Source organism: Balaenoptera physalus (assembly GCF_965194825.1).
Source record: "Balaenoptera physalus genome assembly, chromosome: 10".
In the NCBI taxonomy this organism is placed as follows: Eukaryota; Metazoa; Chordata; class Mammalia; order Artiodactyla; family Balaenopteridae; genus Balaenoptera; species Balaenoptera physalus.
In genome coordinates this window covers 60899388-60925664 of record NC_138889.1, presented here as the reverse complement: position 1 = coordinate 60925664, position 26277 = coordinate 60899388, and the positions used below count along the sequence as shown (strand labels likewise).

The window sequence follows — 26277 nt, the reverse complement described above, 5'->3', positions numbered from 1 at the left end:
CAGTTTATTCTTACTTGTTTACTTGTCTATCTTCTCCACTAGACTGCCAGCCCAAGGAAGGCAGGGAATATGTCTGTTTTATTCACTGCTATATATGAGCACTTATGACAGCACTCAGTAGGTGCTCAATAAATACTTGTGGAAGGAAGTCTTCCTTGACCATTGTAAACATGCTGATCTATCCTTTCTTTGGGTTCTATAACTCACTGAGCTTTAGGCTAGAAGGACCTTAGGGATTATTTAATGTAATTTCTTCCATTTTACACACAGGGAAACTGAGGCCCAGAGAGAATAGTTGGCTTGTCCATGATCACAGAGAATACTGGAGGTAGAGCCGAGATAGAGCCCGGCTCTTCGATGGCCAGCTCAGAGCTCCTCCGGCCTCCACACCAGCTCTGGGGAGGACTGTGTGGCACAGTTAGAAGACATTCCTCAGAACTCTCCCTCAGCACAGTTCTTTCTTATGCTCCACAGACACCATGTAGAAGATGTTTGGGGACGGCTTAGATTTCCCCCTACCTGGAGGCCAGAGGCTGGATCATTTGACCTCTAAAGCATCCTAGGTCCCGCTCTAGGTATTCCTAGCTATCGAGGAGACATTCTGTTGGAAAGGAGGTGGCTGGGGGAGCAGGGAAAGGCTGATAACCACTGCCGGCACTGGGCCTGAGGGCTTCGGAGTGAAAAGAATACTCAGTCCGGTTTGGGGTTTTACCCACCCCAGAGAGAAAAGACACTAGCACCTCAACTATCCTGCCTTCCAAAACAACGTCACTGTGTACATGGCATATAACTGGTGATAACAGAGGTTCCTTTTCCTTCCTCTCAGAGATCCTTAGTCTACAATGTAGAAAAATAGCCAAAGGCAGCCTTGTATCCTAGTCTCTGGAAAAACATATGTCATTCCTTTAAACAAGGCTCCACGCTCACTTCCTTCAGGAAGCCTTTGTGTGCTCCCAGCATACTCCACAAGCTTTATCATCGCAGCCTTCCCTTTGCCCCAGCACTTACATATAAGGCAATGTGTGGCTGTCCTCTTGCTATTGATAAGGGTTATCAGAAGACCACATGCTCCTGGTCAGCAAGGCTGTGTCTCTCCTCCAAGTCTAGGGGACTACCCTAGTTCTCCTTCCCTCGGTGGTCTCCAGTAAAGACGGCCACTTTGGATTTCTCTATAGGCCAAGCACTCAGTGTTCGCTGACTGGTTCCAAAGCCCTCCTTTATCTAGGTAGAGCTGTTTAACACACTTGACTATTAACCATCACGTCTCTTCCCCGGAAGAGATGACAGTTAGTTAGGACCATGATAAATATTCATTAAGAACTCTATGAATGCAGAATTTGGGGGGAAGAATCAAAATAATACAGCAATAACCCAGGACTGGCCCACATTTTATGCAAGGCCTTGGGGCCCCCTGCCATCTAGTACTTGGGCAACCTTGTCTGGATGGAAAAGGGGAAGAGTTAAGATCCAGGAGGCATAGGTTCTCATCTAGTATCCCACTTGTCAGGCAACAAATTTGTGCCTTCCTCTTTCCTCATATGGGCTAATGAAAAGCAGGAGCAGCACAATGAAATTAATGGCTCAATGAATCACCTGGCCAGTCATCGTTTATGGAGGCCCACTCCTGGGCAGCCTTATTCTGGGAGCTCTAGGAGGCCAGTCCCTACACTCAGGGGGCACATCGCCAGCTCTTAATATGGGAGACAATCTAGGAGCTACTGGGGCTTAAAGGAAGAAGGGATGAATTCTGACCAGTGCTCAGAGAGTGTTCACAGTGATGGAAGAATTTGAGTTGGACCTTGAAGGATTTTTTGGAAGTAGAGAAGGCAAGGGAAGCAAACAGATGGACTAGAAAGCACACTTTGAAGAATGGAAAGTAGCATAAAGAGTGTAAGATGCGTGAAAGGATAAGATAGGATGTGGTATGGAGACACTGGCCCAAACCAGATCATAGAGGGCCTTGAGTGCCAGGCTGCAGAGCTGGAACTTAACCCTGTAGGTGGAGAAAAAACATGGAATGATATTTTAAAAGGGGGTAAAATGATCAGATCTGTGCTTGGAAAGGACACTCTGGCTGCTATGTGGAGTGTGGAGTAAAGAGGGCTGGGATGGAGGCAGGGAGCCCAGTGATAGGTGAAATAGTCTGGGTTCAAGATGCTGAGTCCTGAGCTGGGGTGGAGGGGATGACAAGGTGGGGGCGGGGACACATAGAGGATGTGAGAGGCATTTGGGGGTGGGAATGGCTAAGGCAGTGGTTGCAGGAGGAAGGGGCCTCAGACAGTTTTATAAGCAGACAACAGACAGATGGCATAAGTGCGGGAAGAGCTCACTTTGATTGAGGGAAATAAGTTTCTCGCCCTGTTTGCACTTCAGTTTCCTCATCTATCAAAAAAGATTATCACCAGGAGTTGTTGTTCAATGGGTACAGAGTTTCAGTTTTGCAAGATGAAAAACATCTAGAGATCTGCTGCATGACAATGTAAAGATAGTTAACACTACTGAGATGTACCATTAAAAATGTTAAGATGATAAATTTTATGTTGCTTTTTACCACATTAAAAAGTTTTTTAATTAAAAAGGAAAAAAAAAAAAGATTATTATCTCTGCTCTGCCCCCTGCCCCAGGCTTGCTTGAGCATATACTTTTATTATGGTGAAGAGGATTTTTAAAATACATTTTAATAAAAAACACAGTTTTCATGAAAATGAAAATCTATTTTTCATTTTTGAGAAGTAAATACATATACACAGCAAAAAAAAGAAATTGAAGCAGTACGTACAATGAAAATGCAGTCTCTCTGTTCCCAGTGGCCCAAGTTTCTTTCCCAGGGCAGTCACTGTCACCAGTTTTCTTAGATAGCCTTGCATGGGGGTTTGAACTGACAAGGCAGACGGAGGGCCACCTCCATCTGGAAGACTCACCAAACAACAGCAAATTCACTGGCTCCTAGTCGGCTCCAGGAATCTCCCTGTGGGCGCCCTAAGGCTCCTCAGCCCCTCAGCCTCTTCAGGATGTCTCTGGACACATCTGGGGTCTCAATATTGACTTTGGGAGCTGGGAAGGTCCAGAGCTGGGTGGGGAGGGGACAGAAAAAGAAGGAACTAGACACACAGAAAAAACTTCAGAACGAGGGTGGATCACCCGAGGCCAAGCCCCAAGGGTTGTGCAATAGCTGTGCTGTGGGTGCTGACACCCTGCCTCTTCCCCTCCGCTTCCTGCAGGAGCTGGATCAGGCCAACCTAGGGTTGCAGTTATAGGAACTGTGCCATGGCCAAGGGACATCTGATTGCTGTCCCCTGACTCCAGATGCACAATGTCTCAACTGGGTGACTTCATGAGAAACCTCAGTTCAACACATGAGCTGCTGCTCAGGACCAGCTAACAGTGCAGTCTAAAACATCCCCTTTCCCCAGGGTACTGGCATCTTAGCAGGGCCTGAGACCCAAGGAAATGATGTGAGTGGGAGAATGGCAGCCAGCAATTGGGTTGCTATTTTACATAGGAACAAATGATGTTACCAATCAACCTGTTTGGATAGACTGGGCATAAACATAGGCATGGCATCAACGCTATCTGTACCATAGCTTTGTTGTGAAACTTAAAGAAGAAAAGTATGCAGTGCCTGGCACTAGACACTCCACAGATGTGGTGGTGGTTTTATTTGTGCAGAGCAGAGGCTGGCATGGCCTTCAGAGTCCATCTAATCTAACCTCCCTCATTTTACAGTGAAAGAAATGAAAACCAAAGAGCTGTCTTGGTTCAGCTGCTACTTGTGTGACTTTGGGCATGTGATTTCCCTTTTCTGAGCCCCAGCTTCTGTCTGCATCTGTAAAATGAAGGGGTTTTACTATGTAATCTTGTAAGGTCCTGATCAGCTCTAACATCCCATGAAGATACCACAAAACCATACGTGAGATTTGGGAGATTGGGTAGGCTGGTGGGAGAGGATTTTGGGGGCTCTCTAGAGTCTCCCAAATCACAAGATAGAGAAGACTGCAGATTCTTTCCTCACAGGTTAAGATGCTTCGAGTCCCAGGACTGAGTTACACTTAGTATTCCAGCCTAGATAAACTGAAGGCCAAATTTGTTGACTTGTTCATTTTTCCTCTTTATAGCTCACCTGCCAGGGTGATCTAGCCTGGGGGAGACAGACTCTGTGTTAGAAAGTGGGGGTAGGGGGAAAGCGTGGGTGACAGGGTGGGCTCTGAGGTGGGGTTCAGTGAGGGGAGTAAAGGTTCACAGAACCATTCATTCCTCACACCCTCCTTCCAGTGCCTCTCTGGATAGACCTGGATGGATATTTGTACTTCTGATGGAACGTGCAAAGAAGCCATAGTTGCGTATCTTTAGAAGCTGGGTTGAGGTGGCATGGAGGACCTGTGTGCAAGGAGAGGCAGAGAGCTCATAAAGGGACAGCTTGGTTCTCTATGACCTGCCTCTGGGTCCCAAGTTGGGAATTGGCAGTTGGCAATGTGGGGAATTTTGTTCCTCTTTCTGAGCTCCTTGGCTTCCCTCTTCAAGATAGTCACTGATTATGAAGCTCTTTGGATGGGGAAGACAGAGCTCCTGCCTTGGAGAGTCCCTGACTTGAAACAGGAGATAATCATTTAGGAAGGGAGATGAACAGTGACTGAAAAGAGATTTTAAAGATCATTTAGAATCTAGATTCTAGGCCAACCCCTCCATTTTGTAGTTGAGAAAACTGAAGGTCAGAGAGAGGAAGTGACTAGTCCAAAATGACATGGCTAGTAAATGGCAGAGCTCTGATGAGAACCCAGGTCTTTGGGGTGCTGTTCAGGTGCTCTTTCCACTACAAATGGCAATGTCTTCTGGCATCTGAGCTGCATATCACACCAAACACAGGCTCCTCGTGTCCTGGGGTATCATCTCCTCTAAGTCCACCACTACTCCTTTTTCCTGGACTACAGATTCTTGCTAATCTTTTTTTTTTTTTTGGCCACACCACTGGCATGTGGGATCTTAGTTCCCTGACCAGCGATCGAACCCGCACCCCCTGCGTTGGAAGCGCAGAGTCTTAACCACTGGACCTCCAGGGAAGTCGCTCTCGCCAATCTTAACTGAGGATCCAGTAAGGGGAGAAGTTGGTAACTTTTGGAGGTGTTAACCTTCCTTTAGAGTCTTGTTCCCCATGGCACTTTCTGCTCCAGACCTACTCCTGCTCCTCCGTACAAGACAGGTGCACTCTCTTCCTCCACACCCCGATGTTACTCTTTCCAGCACATTAACAGGTTTGCCCAAAATGTCCTTGACTTGAGCTCGCCTGGCCTCTAACTTGGGGATGGAGGCGTAAAGCTGGGACCTGAAGGATAAACTGGGTATCTTAGTAAGGTTTTCTTTCAGGTTTCTCTGGGGAAAAGTGAAATGCCACCATCGGTTCTTTTGGTTTCCCTATGCTCTGTTTCAGCTACTCTTGCAGAATGAGTGTCTGAAGTGCTTGGAAATGTGGTAGAGAGGCAGGGGAAAAAGGCCACATAAAGCAAGTGGATCCAAAGACAACTCCTGGGAATGCACAGTTTTACCTCTGGCCCCTCTCGTGGTCTTATCACCACCGTGGGCTGGTGGGAGAGGAACCTTAACGTATAGTTAGAAGGAGACACAGAAATAGAATCTGAGCTGGAAGGGATCTTAATAATCACGTCATTGGTGTAACCCCCTCGTTCAACCAGTGGGAAAAACCACCCCACCCCAAGAGGAAATCACTTGCTCAAGGTCTCACAGCCTAGGAACTGGGACCAGAAACAGGTATCTCATCCACATATCTTTCCACTATAAGTTCTCTGTTGCCTATAGGACAGTCTAACCTCCTGCGATTATCATTCAAGCTCCTTTGGATATGACCCTGCCTCCAGCCCCATCTCACCACAGCTCTCCCCACTGCCTGTGCCCCATGATACTGAGCTATAGGCCATTCCCCAAACATTCCTTGCATTTGCACACATCTTGCCTTTGCTCATGCTGTTTTCTTAGGCAGAAATGCCCTTCCTCTTTTTATCTGCCTAGTGAACTCCTACTCATCCTTCAAGACCCAGCTCCAGTATAACCTCTGTAGACCCTCTCCTGAGACACCACCTTCCCCACTCCCTAGCCAGTTAAGTCTCTTCTTGTCTGTTCCTAAAGTGCTTTGCATAAAACCCTGTTAGAGCACTATGCTGTACTGAAATTGGGTGTGTATATCTGTATAAATATAAATAGATATAGATATAGATATAGATATACTAAACTGTGCGCTGGGAAGTGTGAAGGCAGGGACCTGTGCCTCATACATTTCTTTATAGCAGGCACTCAAGAATAGGTGGATAAATGTCTCTTCTTATTAGACTATTCCCCCCTGCACACACACATACGCATTCATGAAAACAGCTTACAGCACTTAAAAAGCAGCTTCAAGGGCAGGCCAAAACAGATTCCATTTGGTCTGGGGAAGGGGAAGTTCAAATAAAAGACACCATCTCAGTCAGGTGGGCAAGTGAGTCAGGGGAGGAGGAATTCCAAGCCGCCTTTGGAAGCCCAGATGTTCCCTGCACCTGAACCCCATTTAATCCAAAGGGCAAACATTCTTGGCCCCAAAACACCAGCAGCGGCTTAGCAACGCTCTTCCCTGTGCACCCACCCAGGGGGCAGCCACACACACCCACCTGCTGCACACACACAGTCCAACTCCCAGTCTCCAAGCCTCTAATCTTGCCTTTCAGGTGTGCCTTTCATGGTTCCAATCTTGGCTGTATGCTTGGCTATGTGACCTTGAGCACTGCATTTATGTTCTCTGAATCTCATCTATGAGATGGGGATAATTACCCCTGTCCTGCTTGCTTCACATGGCAACTCGGGGAGACCAAGGGGGAAAGGTGTTTTAGAAATTGCAAAGTATTATGTAAACATAAGAGAGAATTATTGGGCAGCCTGGTCACCTCTTTCCTTTTCTGTTGCCCTATCTCCTCCGCCGCCCCCCAGTATTACCAGGAACAGCTATCCCTATGTCCCCTCTCCCCACCTTAGGTTCTCCTACTCTCAGAAGAAGCCAGGAGGTTCTTTATTACTTTTCTTGATTCTCAGACACACTTACCTCCTTCAGAAGCCTTCCTTGTTTCTCTTCCTCTCTGATCAGCCCTGTAATCTCTCTCCATTTAGGGGTACCATTCTGTAGTCCTGCTGTTGATACAGAACACACCAGAGTTGGAGTCAAGAGACCTGCCCCTATTTTGTAGACATGTCTAGCCGTGTGTCTTGGTTAAGTCATTTCTCCACTCTGGGGCCTCATTCTCCCCATCAGTAAGATGGGATTTCTTGTCTTGCCTCCCTCTTAGTAGGCATTTTGAGCATCCACCCATTCAGTTTATAGATAGAAATGTGTTTTGCAAAGTGTGGAGTGAGTGAGGGATGAAGGTTGTTTGTTCTCATCTTAAGGAGTCAAGAAAATCTGAAAGCCGTTTCCTTGCCTCCAGCTTGGCTCTCCTCCATTCAGAGCGGATAACTGGCTGGATGCCAGGAGATAAAGAGCAGCTAACACATTTACAATGCACTTTTGTAGCTGAAGTGGAATCAGCCCTGGGCTAGGAGTGAGGAGAATTGGGTTCTACTTCTGTCTGGTCCCTGGTGTGACCCTGGGCAAGCCATCTCCCCCCTGGGCCTCAGTTTCCCCATATGCAAACTGCTGAGGAGTGGGGAGGGGGGATAGGAGGAGACACTCTCCAAGGTCCCTCACACAGGGGTCTGAACTCCTGTACTTTCTACACAAGAGACTCCCAGGTCCAGTCCCCTTCCCCCACATGCCATACGGAGTACATGGGCAACAGGACCAGGAGGCCCATTTTACATTTGGTGACCCAGGAAAAGAACGCACAAAGCACAGAGCAGGTGGGCGATTGGCACCAGGTTTACACAACCTGTAAACTAGAACTCAAGTCTCCTGACTCCCAGCCTAGATCTATGTTACTAGTACTAGAAGACGTCTAAGGGAGCTCTTAGGCTTTTCCCAGGACTGGGGCGCATAGGGCGAGGGACACAATGAAGTAGAGAATGGGCAAGTCAACTCGCACGCTGAGCAAGCGGCTCCCGCCAAGCAAGAAGACACGCCGGGTCCCGGAGCGCCATTTCCGCGTGTGCTCTCGCTGCGGAGCCGCAGGTTGGTTGTTATATTGTGCGCTCGCATATCTGTGGATGTGGAAGGAGCTTGGGTGCCGCCGTCCCGGGGCCCGTGAGTGCCGACCTAAGCCCCCACGGTTTCCGGGCAAGGCGTGCCAGGAGCCCAGCTTCGCACTCCCACGTGCGCCCCGGGATCCCTGTGGCTCTGTCCAGGGCAGGATCAGTATGTATCTGAGCCGCCCCCTATGTCTGGTCGGCGGCCTCCAGGGAGGCGGATAGACCCCTCATTTCTACCCCTGGCGCCGGCTCAGCCTTCCCAAGCCGGCGGGTGCGCCTTACCTGCCTGTCGGCAGGGCTCCCAGGGACGCCGTCTGTTCGTTGGACACCTCGCCCTGGGCTCGCGGGTGCCCCGCACTGCGCCCCAAGGCGCTCCGCCAGCCCCCCTGCTCGCAGCCCGCGGCCAGCACCGCCTGCGCCCCCTCCGCTCTGCGCTCCAACCCGAGCTCAGCTGCCTTTTCCCTTCCTCAGGGCGTCCCCTCACCCGGCCCCGCCCGGCCCTTAACCCACCCACTTCTCCCGGAGCTGGCTTCGGGCGCCTCCGCCCAGCTGCTTGGCCTCAGCCAGCTGTGGGCTGCGACCCTTCCGTCCCCTGCAGCGCCTGCTTCCTGGACCTGAGACCGAATGTTCCTTGCTTCGCTTCAGCTTGCCCGGTCTGAGGAGGATCTCAGAAGAGCGTCGGGTGCTGGTGGAATCAGACTTTGCTCCTACGTGGTTGTATGGTGGTGGGCAAGTCACTGCTCCTCACTGGGCCATGGCTTCCTCGCTATAAAATGGGTACACTTCCTGCATGCGTTCTTCACAGGGTGATGGTTAGGGTCAGATGAGATCTTAGAATCCAAAATATTAAAGCCGGATGGTCACTGGAGAAATCACCCGATTCTAACACAAACCCTCTTTTCCAGACAAGATGCAGTTTGGGGAAGGGGCCCAGTTTGGGGAAGGGGACTTGCCCAGGCTCACCAAGGAAGTCACTGGCAGAGCTCAGACTCAGAATCCACTAGGCCACTCTCTCCGCTTAACCTCGGCCAATGTTTCATCCAAGTCTCAACAGTCCCTCACATGCCCAGACAGCTGGTGTCCAGCCACACCACGCTGCTCCCTGTCCCCGAACACCCTTCACTTTCTGGCCACCAGGCCCTCACTCAAGCTGTTTCTTCCTTGCTGGGGACACTGCAGGTTCCAGAGAAGAGAAGCATCCAGGGACAGCTGGGAAATGAGGGCCAGGAGGCCATGGGCAAGGGAATGGACAGTGGCAGGGAATAGCCTCTCAGGGACTCTGTGAGGAGTCCTTATCAGAGCCCTCTTTGCCAGCCTCTGGCCTTGGGATAGTTAATAACAAACTGAGGGGACTTCCCTGGTGGTGAAGTGGTTAAGAATCTGCCTGCCAATGCAGGGGACGCGGGTTCGATCCCTGGTCTGGGAAGATCCCACATGCCGTGGAGCAACTAAGCCTGTGTGCCGTAACTACTGAGCCTGCGCTCTAGAGCCCTTGAGCCACAACTACTGAACCCACATGCCACAACTACTGAAGCCCACATGCCTAGAGCCCGTGCCCCGCAACAAGAGAAGCCACCGCAATGAGAAGCCCACATGCCTAGAGCCCGTGCCCCGCAACAAGAGAAGCCACCGCAATGAGAAGCCCACATGCCTAGAGCCTGTGCCCTGCAACAAGAGAAGCCACCTCAATGAGAAGCCCACGCACCGCAGTGAAGAGTAGCCCCCGCTCGCCACAACTAGAGAAAACCTGCGCGCAGCAATGAAGACCCAACGCAGCCAAAAATAAATAAATAAAATAAGTAAATTAAAAACAAAAATAACAAACTGAGGCCAGCTCTGGCTCCCTTGCCATCAAAAATCTGTTCTAGGGCTTCTCTGGTGACACAGTGGTTAAGAATCCACCTGCCAATGCAGGGGACACGGGTTCGAGCCCTGTTCTGGGAAGATCCCGCATGCCGTGGAGCAGCTAAGCCCGCGTGCCACAACTACTGAGCCTATGCTCTAGAGCCCGCGAGCCGCAACTGCTGAAGCCCATGCGCCTAGAACCTGTGCTCCGCAATGAGAGAAGCCACTGCAATGAGAAGCCCGTGCACCGCAGCGAACAGTAGCCCCCGCTCGCAACAACTAGAGAAAACCTGCCCGCAACAATGAAGACCCAATGCAGCCAAAAATAATTAATTAAAAAAAAGAAAAGAATCAAAATAAAATTAAATTAAAAAAAAAAAAATCTGGGGCTTCCCTGGTGGCGCAGTGGTTGAGAATCTGCCTGCCAATGCAGGGGACACGGGTTCGAGCCCTGGTCTGGGAAGCTCCCACATGCCATGGAGCAACTAGGCCCATGAGCCACAACTACTGAGCCTGCGCGTCTGGAGCCTGTGCTCCGCAACAAGAGAGGCCGCGACAGTGAAAGGGCCGCGCACCGCGATGAAGAGTGGCCCCCACTCGCCGCAACTAGAGAAAGCCCTCGCACAGAAACGAAGACCCAGCACAACCATAAATAAATAAATAAATAAAATAATTTAAAAAAAAAAAAGTCTGTTCCAGGTAGGACATCTGAGGCATATACCCTCAATCACAGAATCTCAGATTATATCTAAGAAGTGCTGTCATTTAAAAAAGACCTATCACATGGAGGAAATGTTGTACAAAATTGCTAATGTTCATCAAAACATGTTACTTCTGTGTGACTTCTGTAGTTTCATATTTTGACCCAGCTACTTTTTTTTCTCAGTCTGGATATCATCTGTCAGGGAAGTCATCCTGACTCTGAGCAGGCAGTCTCAAATTTCAGTCTACCTAAGAATCACCTTGGCCTTTATTTTAAGTGAAGTAGACTTCTGGGTTCCACTCCAGAGGTTCTGATTCAGGAGATCTGGACTAGAGCCCAGAAATTAGCATTTAAAAAAAAAAAAATCTTCTGGTGAGACTGTGATGCAAGTGGTTCTTGAGACCAGCCTTGAGGAAACAGCCATGGCTCAGTAAGCATTCCTTCCCACATCCTGCCAAGCCTTGCATCTAATCTATAAGACTGTTTATTACAGTTATGAAAAGTAATTATTTGTCCACCTTATCTACTAGATTGTGAGTTCTCTGAAGTTAGGGATTGTCTCTTGTCCTAATAAAATTTTGGAATCACAGTCTTAGAATCATACCACGTTAGAGTTCTAGAATGATTTAGTGATAGAACCTAAGTTAGAAGGACTCTTAGAGTTATCTAGTCAAATCCCTTACCCAAGAATTCCCTATATTTCTTTGTGTATCTGTAATAGAGGTTTTATTGCTTATTAATTGTGTCATTCCATGCACTTTTAAGTAAACAAACTTAGAAAATATACTGGTAGTGTTAAACAGATGATGGCAATATTGAAGAGAATGTTCAATTGTTTTACATAAGGTAGTAAGAGGCACCACTGCCACCATCACCCCACCTCCGAAATTTGTACATTTCATATAAAAAGAGTAAAAATAGTTCATTGGCATTTAGCTAGCATTATTCTTTGTAATCTATGAACCATGATAAGCCTGAACAATTTCAGAATTTCAGAGCAAAGCAAACCATTTTCTTCCACTAGCAAATGTAGCAGTTTCAATTTCTTTAAAAAAACAAGCAAACAAATCAACATATTCCAATGGTCCTGAATTTTAATGTTTATATCATATTAATTCAAGAAATAAAATGTGATTCAGCTTTTGAAAATGAGGCTGAACTTCTTCACCATAATTATACTTACTTCATAATTCAAACGATTTAACTGAAGCCAGCGTTAGCCCAGTAAAAACCATGGTCACAACTCAACTGCTCTTTTGCTAAGGAAACTTCTTTAAAAGTTAGCTATTCTTTAAAAATTCAGACGCAAGCTGCATAACTGTGACTTGAGGAACCAACAATCAACCCGTCCAGATACCACCGCAGTAGTCCTATGTGTTTGTTTTTTTTTAAATTAATTAATTAATTTTTGGCTGCGTTGGGTCTTTGTTGCGGTGTGCAGGCCTCTCATTGCGGTGCCTTCTCTTGTTGCGGAGCATGGGCTCTAGGCGTGCGGGCTTCAGTAGTCGCGGTGCTCAGGCTTCAGTAGTTGTGGCTCACGGGCTCTAGAGTGCAGGCTCAGTAGTTGTGGTGCATGGGCTTAGTTGCTCCGCAGCATGTGGGGTCTTCCCGGACCAGGGCTCGAACCCGTGTCCTCTGCATTGGCAGGCGGATTCTTAACCACTGCGCCACCAGGTAAGTCCATCCTATGTGTTCTTATAGCTGGGGAGCACATACAGAATCACTGTGAATCACACATACATATCAATAACTTCCTGGTAAAACTACACCAATAGTTTCCTCTGTTAATGATTTGTTTAAAAAATAAGCATGTACTACAGTTCAGCAGTTGAAAGACTTCTAAGTCTATTATTATAAAGATGCTGAGAAATACATTTGGATATTTGAAAAGAAGCAAGACTAGAAATGTGGTTTTATATTAAACCATTTAGAAGACCTCAGTTACAAACAACTAAAAATACATAAATAAATAGGAATTTCTTAAAACCATTTTCTCTTACAATACAAAATTAAATATTAAATAAATAGGAATTTCTTTAAACCATTGTCTCTAACAATACAAAAATTAAATATTAAGGCATCCTTTACTCCCATCTATTTTGGTATATGCAGCAAAGAGAAATGTTTTAAATAGGAACCAGCACTTCTATTCAAATGCTCTCTAATGTATTTGGCAGATTTGTTTTTATATTCTCCTGTTCAACATTCCATTGAAAGCTCTTATAATTGAACATTGTGACCCAAACCAGGAGAAAAGTATAAACAGATATTCTTTTATTAAAAATAAGCAGTTCACCTTTGAAAAGTAAAGAGTAACTACAAACAATATTATGTATAAAGTTCAAATACTAGTATTTAAATCTCTGAAGCAATTTATGCTTCCGTAATTAAGAGAAAGAAGAGATCGGGGCTTCCCTGGTGGCGCAGTGGTTGAGAATCTGCCTGCCAATGCAGGGAACACGGGTTCGAGCCCTGGTCTGGGAGGATCCCACATGCGGCGGAGCAGCTGGGCCCGTGAGCCACAATTACTGAGCCTGCGCGTCTGGAGCCTGTGCTCTGCAACAAGAGAGGCCGCGATAGTGAGAGGCCCACGCACCGTGATGAAGAGTGGCCCCCCGCTTGCCACAATTAGAGAAAGCCCTCACACAGAAACGAAGACCCAACACACCCATAAATAAACAAATACTTAAAAAAAAAAAAAAGAATAGATTGATTTAAAAAAAAAAAGAGAAAGAAGAGATGCAGACTTCACTAAGATGAGAAGCCTATTAATATGGATCATGCTGTGGACTAATTGTTCACTCAGTATTCTGCCCCACTGGGATGAGAGTTTGAAAAGGGCTTCATATTCCTTTAAAAAAATTACACCGACTAGAATAAGATCATATGAGTTAACATTATTATTCCCCATATTTGTCCATTTACAAAGCTCAATTGGCTTCATAAAGTATACTAATCAGTAACATTTTCACCTTTTCTTAAGGCAAGTTTGTGAAAATAATTTAATACAACCAGATCTCCTCATGAACTTTCAGCTTAAAACATTTTTTATGTAAGAACTATATCCAAAAAAATCTGTTTTATAAAAAGCCACTTCAGTACCAGAAAAGAGTAATAAAAGATTTTGAACCCAGTTTATTTTTTAAAGGATGCTCTTCCCATGTCTCAAATTCCAAGTGCTATTCATCACCTTTAAAGCCAGTTTTGCTTAACTTCACCACATCAACCCAGTTCCATCCTCAAGGAAGTTCTCCTTTGTGATCTGCTTTATCTACCAACTTATGCTTCTGGGTTTGTTTGGTTTTTTTAATTCTCTATTTTTAAAAAATATTTATTTATTTATTTGGTTGCACTGGGTCTTAGTTGTGGCACACGGGATCTTCATCGTGGCTTGCGAACTCTTAGTTGCAGCGTGCATGTGGGATCTAGTTCCCTGACCAGGGATCAAACCCAGGCCCCCTGCATTGGGAGCCCAGAGCCCTAGCCACTGGACCACCAGGGAAGTCCCCTAATTCTCTATTTTTTTTTTAATTGAAGTATAGTTGATTTACAACGTTGTGCTAATTTCTGCTGTACAGCAAAGTGACTCAGTTATACACATATATACATTCTTTTTTAAAATATTCTTTTCCATATGGTTTATCCCAGGAGATTAGATATAGTTCCTTCTGGGCTTTTGAAAGTTGTTCTTTTTTGTCTTTTTTTCTCACTTGATGGGGCAGTATTAGGAATTTCAAACAAGATGATATTTCTTGTGGATGTCGTAGAAATAACAGGGATGGCGATTCTCCGTGAACTGCTCTTTATCGTCCTTCGCATATTCAAACAACATGTGGGTCATGGCGGTCCTTCCACTGCTTCCTGTAACTTGGCTGATATGCTCTGCTTTACAGCTGATGATATGGTGCTAAAAGATGTGTTCATAGATATGACTGGAGGTGTCTGAGGATATGTTTCTGTCCAGGAAATCTCTATGAAGAAGGCTTTGGGATCACCATTTTCTCCTATCTTATACTGAAATGAAACTGGACTTAATTCCTGGAAACTTTACATCTCCTTCATAAGTAGAATGTGGTGCCTCCAGTTCCATCTCCTGGTCCTTCTTGGCGCTCAACGCGCTGGTTGCAAGGCGCCTCCCTTGGACTGCATTCAAGACAGCAAGAGAAAATGAGGGCAGTGGCTCCGAGGCCCATAGCGGTGGGAGGCACACCCTTCACAGGGCAGAGGAGAGTCACGCACGCGCCCCTGGCCCTTGGGCAGCATGAAGCTGCTGGCTAGGGGCTGGCCTATATTTCATTTTTGACAACAGATTGCTCAGCTTCTCTTGCACACCTCTAGTGAAAAGGAGCTCATTGCCTCCAAGGCATCTGAGGCTCTGATTGTTAGGATGTTCTCACATTTTGATAAATACTGCCTCCTATTGACTTCTACCCTTTGGTCCTTGTGCACAATGGAGACATCAAGTACACTCCTAATCTTTGTTCCCTTTTTCAGTCCTTCAAAAACTTAAGGTCTATCTTCCATTTCCCCTTCTCTGGAGTGAGGATGGGGCAGGAACCCTGTTAGGGAAGGCAGCTGGCCAAGGGAAAGTGGGCCGAACTGCCTCATTTTCCCCAGCTGTGCCTTGCAGTCTTGCTATGAGGCTTAGATGGCGCAATGTGTGTAACATGCCAAGAGCGTGATGCACATGCTTAATAAATGGCAGCTTCTAGTGTTATTAGATGAGAAAAGGAAGGAGGAAACAGAACTCCTCTCCTGGGGAAACCATAGTCTGAGAAGGACCTTCAGGGAACTCTCTAATCCAGAGAGGTTGGGGACAAGGCCCTGGACCTTGAGATGGGGGACGGGGGAGTGAAGTGGGCCAACTGAAGGGGTCTGGGGAGAACTCATCTAGAGATACACCTCCTTCAAGTTTTGCTTAAATGCCACCCTCTTTGTGAGGCCTTTCCTGACCATCCTATTTACAAATCCTAATCCCTCCCTTCTCCTTCCCTCCCTTAAAGCCTTCCCTGCCTTGTTTTCCAATCTGATCTACTTAACTTTAAAAAATATATATATATTTTGCTACTGTTGTTCTTGCTGCATCCCTCAACTGAAGCTCACAGCTCCTGTCTGTCAGCCCTATCTCAGACCTCTCTTCTTCTCTGGATTCCTGTAACCACCCCCTTTCCTCTCCCCTTCAGGCCTGGAGAGGTAGTGGTGCCCAAATGTTTCAAGATCCAGGGTACTTCACAACCCCTTGTGGTTTCCCTACTCCCTGCCCACCTCTTTGAATAGAGCCTCCTCAAATTACTGATGTGACGTGGCCATCTGCTTCCCGCTGGACCTGGCTGATGCAGCAGGCCATTCTCCTACAGCCCCTTACACTTCCCTTGAACACAGCACTTACCATTCTGTGTTATAATTGTCTACTTTACTTGTTGATTCCACACCTAGAACATAAGCTCCTTAAGGGCACTAAGCCAGCACTAAGTCTGCACAGAGTAGACCTTACTGAGAATTTGTTGAATAAATGAATGAATGAATAAAGGTAATGAAAGGAAAGATCACTAGGAATTACGTTATCAGGGAAAGCTTCCAAGAAGAGATAGAACCTGAGACAGCCTGATGTTCTTTCAACCTCTCGGCCAGACCTCTCTCCTCTGAGCACTAGACTCCTATATCTAACTACCTACTTGACATCTCTGTTTGGATAACATGTTGTGGCTGGGACTTGTGACTTCCTTCCCTGCTCCCTTCAGTATTCTCTCTTGGAAAATGCAACCATCATCCATCCAGTTCCCTGTTTGTTTTCTTCGTAGGACTCAACCCCAACCCAGTCTTCTATTTATCTGTGTCCTGATTTGGGGTCTGCCTTTCCCATTAGACTGTAAGTGCTACAAGAACACAGGCCAGGTGTATCTTTTTTGCCATAGAATACCCAGGATGTAACTCAATGTCTGTCTAGTAGTTGGGGGAGAAGCGTTGGGAGGTAGGACGAGCATGGATGATGTCTGTCGTCAACAGTCTCAGAAGCCTGGGTTACCAAGGAAAATACAGCATGAATTACAGAGGAACTTTAATGATCACATCAAGTAATTTTATTCCATTACTCATCAGGAGCCTGTGTCTGTGCTTCCGCAATCTTGTCTCCTCTTGGCCTGTCAGTTTAGCCCACAGAACATTTGTCTTCTTGTTCTGAGCTTAACCATTCTCCTGCCTCTGCAGGCAGCAAAGAGCGGTGAAAAGAGCCCTGGAAGACATGAGCAAGGTTTGGTGTCAAGAGACTGAAGATCTCAGTGGCCTCTTCTTCCTCACCCTCACACATGCTGTGTCCTGGGCAGCAAGGTGGAAGAGTGCTCGAGAACACAGCTTCTGGGGTCCAACGGAGCTGGGTTTGAATCCTAGCCCTGCCAATTATCAGCTGTGAGAACTTAACCTCACTGAGTCTTAGTTTCCTTATCTGCAGAATGGGGATTAAAAACAACTACATCTTATGGTTGTATGGATTACAGTAAGATATTATATTTAAAGTGCTTCACCTGGTACCTGGCACGTAGCAAGTGTTCCATAAAGAATAGCTATTGGGAACTCCCTGGTGGTCCAGTGGTTAGGACGCTGGGCTTTCACTGCCGAGGGCACAGGTTCAATCCCTGGTCGGGGAACTAAGATCACACAAGCAGCGCAACACGGGAAAAAAAAATTAATAAGGGCATGTGTGTTCATGGTTGTATAAATATGGACTTTTGAATCTTATGGTTTAAACGATAAGGGCTATGGGAATGCAGAAGAATGTGGGTTCAGTGTGGACTAGGGTTTGCAGAGATGATGGATGTATCAATCAGGAATCTTAGTTGCAACAGACAGAAAACCCAGCTCAAACTGACTTAAGTAGAAAAGGGAATTTCTCAGCTCATAAAATTATAAAATCCTGACATATCTAGCTTCAGGCATGGCTGGATCCAGGAGCTCAGATGATGTCTTCAGGAAGCTGTCTCTGCATCTTTGGGCTCTGCTTTTCTCACTGATGCTCCATGCTCAGGCAGAATCCCATGTTGCGGTAACAAAATGACTGCCTGAATTCCATGCATACACTCTATTCTATGAATGAAACCGGTAGAAAGAGCTTCTTTACCCCACAACCCTCCTGACAGAAGTCCTGGGTCAGACTCTTATTGTCCTGAAACGGACCCAGTGCTTATCCCAGTCACAGAAGCTGGTAGGGGGTGTGTCATCTCTATTCAAACCACATACACTTGGATGGGGGAAATGGGTGGAGGGGGCAAAAGGTACAAACTTCCAGTTATAAAATAAATAAGCTGGGAATTCCCGTACTCTGTGCTTTCCCTGCTGTGGGCCCGGGTTTGATCCTTGGTCGGGGAACTAAGATGCCAGGAGCTGTGGGGCACGGCCATAAATGAATGAATGAATGAATGAATGAATAAATAAATAAGCCATGAGGATGTAATGTACAGCATGGTGACTATAGTTAATAATACTGGATTGCATGTTTGAAAGTTGCTAAAAGAATAAATCTTGGGCTGTGGAGCGGCCTCCCACGCCTGTACCAACGGTGGTGGCCTGCGAGGGTCATTTTTAGTGCGGGGGGGGCGGAGTGGGGTGGAAGGCGTTCTAGCTTTGCTAATGTAACTACACGTTTACAGAGCTCTAAAACAGAGATGGATAAAACTGCCCTGCCCCGGGGAACGTAGGCACCGCCTGTCTGGGAAGACCCTGTGGCGGGCAATGCAACAAGCTCCCGATGGGGACCATTCACTGTGCCCAGGGAACTATGGGGCCCGCGGAGGGGCGGGGACCGCGTTCTTCCTGGCGCTTAGAGAAAGTTCCTGCAGGAGGCGACCTGGGAGCCAAGTTTTTTAGACTGACTGGGGGTTAGCTGGGAAAAAAGGAACAAGACGGAGCATTAGAAACATTGGGATAGTCACGCGTGTAAGAAAAATTTTGTTCAGGAAAGTGGTAATGGCTTATTCTGGCGAGTGTGGCAAAGTGCTTGGGATGGTGGCCGTGTCCTGGTCACTGCCCGCCTTATGCTTTCCACTCTGCCAACCCCTGAAGAGTGAAGGCACCTTAACGCCTAACTCTGGAAATGGGATATTGACCCCGATGAGCTGATGTCCAACTCTGAGTTTGGAAGGAAAAGTAGGTGTTAGTGATGGGGCAAAGAGACCTTTAAGCGCAAAGGTTGGAAAGTATGACAGGGTTAGAGGTGTCCGGAAGAGGGACAGGTGGGAAAAGATTGAGGCCAGAGTGGGGAAAGATATGCTGAGTCATTGATACAAAATTTACACACAGCAATTGGAAACAATAATGCCTGAGCAATCAGTCACAAAGCCGACCTAACTTGTTTAGTGGATCATAGGACAAGAAGGAACCGGTCAAGGGCAGAATGTGTGCTGAAGCTGGAGTGATCTGAGAAAACTTTACAAAAAGGTGGCATCTGTGTGTGACCGGGAAAATCAGCTGGGAGGGACTATAATCTTATAAGTAAACAGATGAGATGAGTCTTTCCCAGGGTGATATCATGCCAAAAGACACATCCAGGCTAAAAAAGCCTGGAGAATCCTACTGCTGGATTACATCATCTCCTCAGTCTTCATGTTGAGGAAATAACCTTTTTGGCTTGCAGATCTGGCAAGATTAAAGCTGCAGGAGAATGGACAGTGAGGTGCAGAGAGATGGAAGGATCTTGGATTTGATTGATGATGCTTGGTGAGAAGACAAGCTGCCTTATGGGGATGTTGCAATACCACTGAATGAGCTTCCTGAACCTGAACAGGACAATGGCGGCACCACAGAATGTTAAAGAACAAGAAATGAAGCGGACTGACTTACCCTTAAAGTACCTCCATGAGAACATTCCTCCCATAGGAAACTGACACCTGGCTCCTTGTTCATCGACAGATTTTTTTAAATACACAGATACAAAATGTTTTCTTTCAGTCTCCTAATTTGAATCTTTGAATGATAGATCAACGCTCAAAAATGTACCACTAATTTTGTGGCTGCAAAATGCAATGTGAAAATATTTAACCAGAATGAGAAGCTGATTGCGATTTCTTGGGAATGCAGAATATCTGGCCCTTTGAACCTAAAGTTCTTCATTGACTAGCTTGTGTTTGAACATGATTCATTAAACATTTGCCTTTAACTCTGATTTTGCTTTACTGTCAGAGTTGAACACTTCCCAACTACTTATATGTGTCCTGTGACACAGGTGATTGAAGATATGAGAGGGAAAGGTGAAGAACGACAAAGCCAGACATGAGAATTAACTTCTCATATACCCCCATGCTGAGAATCATCTGAGTGGGTGTGTGTGTAGTCTGTAGATGTAGTGGACATATAGATAGGCCATTCACTGACTAGTGGGATTCCTAAGAATCCCCATGATATTTTCAAACTTTGGATACATTTACAAATTAAAAGCTATCTTGACAGTTAACCTCTGCTCTCCCTACAACTTCCTTTAGTGCTGCTGGAAAGGCGAGATGGACCACTAGTTTTATCCACTAACAGGACTTCTTATTTTCTCAAAGCCCTTTCAGATATAACTGAAGCACCATGGAGTCAACATTTAGTTACACGTTTGTGTAAGAACTTGTATTTTGAAAAACACATTGAGGGACATTTATCTCCTAGAATGATTTGCCTCTGTTATGTGGTATCTCTCTTGTTCTCTCCCCAGATTGTAAACTCTGTGGGAAGAGGCCCTGGCTTTTACATCTGTATCCCTCACTGAAAAACTGAAAACACTGAATAACTGAAACCTCTCTTCAAAAAAAAAAAGAATAAATCTTAAAAATTCTCATCACAAGAAAAAAAATTTTTGTAACTGTAAGGGGATGGATGTTAACTAGACTTATTGTGGTCATCATTCCACAATGTATACAAATATCAAATCATTATGTTGTATACCTGAAACTAATATAATGTTACATGCCAATTATACTTCAATTAAAAGAAACAAACAAACAAATACACACACATAAAACTGGTGGGGGGTGATTCCCTAAGGAAAATCTGGATGCTACTATCAGAGGTAGTCTGAATGGCTGTACAGGCTGAAGCAACAAGTATCCTCTATAGTAGGCCTTGGAAAACAGATATGATTTGGGCAGACAGGAGATTCACAGTTGAGCAGAAATGAGAAACGAGAAGAGGGGAGTAAGTGTGCCGTGAGCACGGCTCACATACCTGGGCAGAGGGAGCAGGCATGTTCTGTGGAGTCCTAGAGAGAAGACCTGGGTGGGGGGACCAAGCGGGCTTGGGGATGGGAGAGTCACAGGATCCAGATCTCTGCTCACTGGGAGTGTGGGACAGGCTGCCTCTGATGGGAATGGGCTTCTTATCTTGGAGGCGAGCAGGTAGAGCTTCCTTGTCAGAGTGGCTATCAGAGGAGCCTTCTAGATGGGCTCTGAAACCCCTTGCATCCCTCAGGTCTGAAATTCTGTAGTCCAGAAATGATCAGCTTCCCCCATCCTGATCCCCACCCCTTCTCTCTCTTCTAAACTTCTCTCTAAGGGGAGTGCTACATCCTTCTCCCTGATATATTTATGGGGTGTCTGAAGACATTCTAAATTCTAATTCTGGCTCCTACTGCAACTGTAGGACCTTGGGGGGACCACTTGTCTTCTCTGGGGCTGTTTCTCCCTCAGCACAGGAAGGGGTGAGGCTGTCTGATCTCTGGGGCCTCTGCCAGCCCTGACCTTCTTGAGTGCCTGTCAAAGACTCAGCCTGGCCCTGGGGAGCAACAGGACACACCACAGCTCTCAGGCCAACCAGGTGTGTTGGCTCTTCAGGGTCTCAAAGGCACTTTCACACTCATTGTCTCCTTTGGTCCTTTCACTTTCCTGTGTGGAGGGCAGAGTGGGAGTCACAGGAGTGCTGTTTAATGTACTGCCTTTGGAGTCCAGACTTGAGTTCAAATCATGGATCTGCCTCTAACTAACTATATGAACTTGGGCAAATCTTCATCTGAGCTGGTTTCCTCTTCTCAGAACACAGTCAGCAATACAACCTTGTGGGTTTGTTATTTGCTGTGATGATTAAATAATGCCTGTAAAGTGCTTAGAACAGCCCTGGGCCCATGTGGGTTGGGCTGGAGAGGGGTGAGTGTGGTGGAATTGAGCTGAGCTGAATAACAAAAACTCCTTGAAGGCACCCAGCATCTCACAAGGCATAGCATGTCCCCAGTCCAGCCTCTGACTGCAAATCAGGGCCATGTCAGTCAGAGTTCTGGCAGGAAACAGATGGCACCCTGCAACTAGATACTTTGAAGAGAGCATGAAGGAGGGTTTAGGAAACTGACAAGGAATGGTGCAGCATGTCTGGCTAGCAACAGTGAGGAGGGAAAGCATTGCTAGGCTTGGAGGGCAAGGGTGGGATGGGTTTATTGGAGCCCAGGGAGGGCAGCCAGGCTGGGACGGTGACTTCATGTAGAGACTGCAACCAACCCATGCTGACCTAGCAGAGACAGAGCTGGGAAATGAATCACTTCCTTTCCCTTCACTCCCTCCCCTCCCACCCTTTGGTCTTCTACTGCTGACTCTTTTTGTACCAACCCAGACGGAAGCTCAAGAGCAAGGAGTCCCATGGTGGGTGGAGAAGGGTGGTGAGCATACGGAGGGACAAATGGGAGGATCAAGCAGAGGCAGTGGCAAGTCAGTCAAATGGGTGAGGTCCTCCCCATTCATTTTCAGCCTGCTCCGGGCAAGGGGTAGTAGGGAGGAGTAGGAGAAGTAAGGAATGTGGGAGGAGGCTGTGAGCCCAGGCTGTTCACCCTAGAAAGGGGTAGGAGGACAATCTGTTGTTCCTCCAATACCCACCTGCTCTCTCTCACCTCCAGGCCTTCGCCTATACTGCTCTCTCTGCCTGGAACACCCTTCCTCCTGGGGCTGACTAACTCACCCTTAGATGCTACCTGCTCCTGGATCAATCTGTGGCTAAAGTCTATCCCCAGACTTTTTAGTTACGAGATCTAAGATACTGCTTTTCATTGTGTTTGAGCCAGGTTTTCTCTTTCTTACAACTTAGAAGTCACTTGAGCCTTTTCTGCCCCTCTTCCCTTTTAAGATTTGTCACTTCTGTGTTCCCATAGTACCTGTACAAACTTCTCTCATGGTACTTATAACAGGTTACTGTGAACAGTTTTTACTGGTGTGTCTCCTCCACCAAGCTGTGAGTTCCCTGAAGACAGGGACCAAGTCTGACCCATCTCTGTGTCCCCAGGGCCCAGCACAGGCTGACACACCTTGCACTGGCTGTCTTGCCAAAAGTCTGCTTTTGGTTTTAAGGTTCATTGGATTCGCTGCCAAAATAACCACTCGTCTCATGCAAATAAACAGCTTCAATCAAATCTTTAATAGAAGGTGATTTAACTTAATTTCAATATACAACCATTAAAAGAAAAGGAATAAGAATATTAACAGAGTATATAAATTTCAATATACAATCATTAGAGGAAAAGGAATACGAATATTAACAGAGTATATAACAGAGCATACATCACCGAATTGCACCGACACCTACTTCCAGATCCAAGCAGCAGCTGGGAAGTCCCTTGCACAGCAATCTGGAGTCCCAGTTGGGAAGGTCCCAGGCGGTGCGTTCCCCCACGGATGAGACTTCAGAGTGCCGCCCAAAGGAGTCCTGCTTTTAACGCCAAGCTGCAAACTGATGATCATCAGCTTGCGTGAAAATATGCAGCTCTGGCTGTTATTGCAAATGCTTTGATACTTTAGTTGGAAGTCTCAGAATGTTCGCTGATCCCCGGGAACTGGCCAGATTCCCAAGACTTGCTAGCACCGTTTCTGCTGACCTGCATGTAGTCTAGCAGTTCGGCATGTAGCTCTTTCAGGGTCTTTGTTTAGTCAAAGGCCTACTGTTGCCTCTGAAGCCTGAACAAGACTATTTTACTAGCTTCCCCAACACTGGCCAGACCACACCAGGCATGTTATCTTCAAGCAACACAGGTTAAGGCCATGTTAGCCAATTGGAGCCTGTTGAGATGAGGGCAGTGGGGGCAGAGTCTGGAAGCTACATTTTATGAAGAACAGAAGAATCAGGAAAGTTTAACTTGAAGAAGAGCCCGCTCCTAGGATAGAATTCATTTGCTGGCTCAACAGGCCATTTCTGGGCACCTCTGTGTGAGGCCCTGCCTGGGCTGGTCCTGAGAGGGCCATGGGTGATACAGCTATAGTCCCTGCCTGGGGAGCTCACAGTCTGGACGGGGTCAGACATGGAAATAAGTAACTACATCACAGGGGCCACTGCCACCCGAGGGGGATGCACGGTGTGGCCAGGGAAGACCTCTCAGAGGAGGACTTGCAGGAGGGCAGAATTATGACACTGTTGTGGGCAGGTTTCAGTTTGGGATGAGGAACAACTTTCTAACAATCAGAATTATGAAGAATGCTCCACATCTGGAGCTGTGTGAGCAGGGCTGGGATGACCACTTCGCAGACTGGATACTGATGCCTGTCAACAAAAGGACCAAAGTGGAGGCTACAGGGAATTCCTCATAATAACAGTCATTGAATCACTGTTTCCTTTCACATGCTAGGATACAAACAAAGAAAACAAAGAAAGTCTCTGGCTTAGAAAAGCTCACAGTTTAGGTAAATTGAAAAAATGTAACACTATAGCCTTATACCAGTGTCTCTTGAACTTGAATGATGTATGAACCCCTTTTAAAGGAAAAAAATCATTGAGGTACTCAGGGCTGATAATCTAAATATGTTCAAATTTAAACTCAGTTTAAATTCCAGTGCAACTGTAAAAGCAAATCTTTTACATAGTATTTATTCAATACAAATTTTAATGAAAATGAACAAAACTAAAAAACTAATAAAATGCTAATAACACTAATGCTACCGGACATGTTGAGTTCTTTTGCACTCAGCCTGCCAAGTCTATAGACGTATTCCAGCTGGTAAGTGAAGAAGGAATGATAGAATTGGAGTATCACATCTTACAAACCCCTAATAAAATAATGAATCTAGGGCATAGTCATCACAAAAAAAAAAAAGAGGAAAAAAAAAAAACCCCAAAACAGATACTACATGCTACTTGATGTAAGAACACACCATAACCTACAAAGCAGATGTGCTAAAAAAAATCATACCTGAATCATGCCAATTGTCAGGATCTACTTTTTAACCTTCAGGAAACACAGGAGAAAACGATAAAAAAGATGGCGGGGGAACCATAGGTGAAAAGAGACATTTATGAGACATATGAACCAAATTCAGTGTGTAGACCTTGTTTGAATCCTGGTTTGAACAAACCAACTACAGGAAGGAAGGAGGGACAGAGGGAGGGAGGGAGGAGGGAGAAAGAAAGAAATCTGAATATTAACTGAATATTTGTTGATATTGAATAAGTATTTTTTGTATGTGTTAATGATATACTGTGGTTATGTTTTTTTTAAAGAGTCCTTATCTTTTGGGAATACATACTGAAATATTTATGCATGAAATAATATGGTACCTGTGATTTGCTTCACAACAATCCAGGGAGGAGGCAGGAAATGGGCACTGGTTTAGATAAACTAAGAATGGCCATGAGTTGATTGTTTTACCTGCGTGATGGGTACATGGGGTTCATGGTGTTTGTTGTATGTTTGAAAGATTTTATAATAAAAAGCTTTAAAGATGAAGAAAAATCTAAGATGCTAGAACATTTAAAATTCAGGCATTGTACATTGCTGATGGGAATATAAATTGGTATAAGTTTTATGAAAGGCAATATGACATATATTAAAATAAAAATGCACATATCCTTTGACTCAGAAAATCACTTCTAGAAACGCAAACTCTGTGCTCACCGTGTGTGATACAATAGGCAGACGCACACACAGACACACGTGCACGTTTATATATGGAGCCTCACTGAAGCCTTATTTGTAAAAGAAAAAGATTAGTAATAACCTAAACATCTTCAGTGGGGGCTAGCTAAATAAGTCATGGTAAATCCACTGAATGGAATACTCCACAGCTGTTTCTAAAAATGAGGATGACTCCATAGCCGTTTCTAAAAATGAGGATGTTCTTTATATACTGACCTGAAACAATCTTACAAAGTGCAGGGATGTGTGTATAGTATGCTACTATATGAAAAAGAATGTACACATACAAGCATGTATGCTTATATATATATAAAATATCTCTGAAGAATATAAATAAGACATTTACCATCATTTAGGCCTCCAGGAAAGGGACTGGGTTTACAGGGCAAAGGGATAGGAATAAGACTTACATTTCAGTGGTAGCATTTTGTACCTTTTAAATTTTATTCCATGTGCATGCATTGCCTATATTTTTTTAAAAGAAGTTTTAAAAGAAATAAAAACAAGATTAAGATGTTAAAAATATAAAGACTATCTAGCAATGTGGGAGAATCTTTGTAATACTATGGTTTAAAATAGTATACATAATTTTATCCACATAATAATTCATAATAGAATTATAAAACAGAATAGAATAGAATAATAAAAGATGTCTGCTCATAATCAAGTGTCGGAAACACACAAATGAAAAGAATTTTTTTTAGGTGGGAGTGCAAATGTTGTT

At 45.6% G+C, this 26277-nt stretch overlaps 1 protein-coding gene and 2 long non-coding RNA genes across 8 annotated transcripts in view; 2 read left to right on the top strand and 1 right to left on the bottom strand.

Moving 5' to 3' along the window:
• KCNE3 (potassium voltage-gated channel subfamily E regulatory subunit 3) overlaps positions 1-9794 on the bottom strand; it is a 29251-nt gene extending 19457 nt beyond the window's left edge. Inside the window, exons 1-4 of one of the 6 annotated variants that reach the window (XM_082411344.1) lie at positions 8443-9794; positions 7085-7170; positions 2780-3070; positions 2331-2464 (exon numbers count right to left, since the gene is read on the bottom strand). The gene's annotated coding sequence lies outside the window, so the exon portion shown is untranslated. Of the gene's footprint in view, positions 1-2330; positions 2468-2779; positions 3071-7084; positions 7171-8442 lie in introns of all 6 variants that reach the window. The other 5 variants (XM_082411345.1, XR_014250439.1, XM_082411343.1 and 2 more) reach the window with 5 other exon arrangements.
• The window catches only part of LOC309637175, a 99491-nt gene that overhangs the window by 47750 nt on the left and 25464 nt on the right, over positions 1-26277 (top strand). The window lies entirely within an intron of this gene.
• LOC309637180 lies at positions 7185-26037 on the top strand. The gene is made up of 2 exons (XR_014250447.1): positions 7185-8143; positions 19335-26037. It is a non-coding gene; the product is annotated as an uncharacterized lncRNA (long non-coding RNA).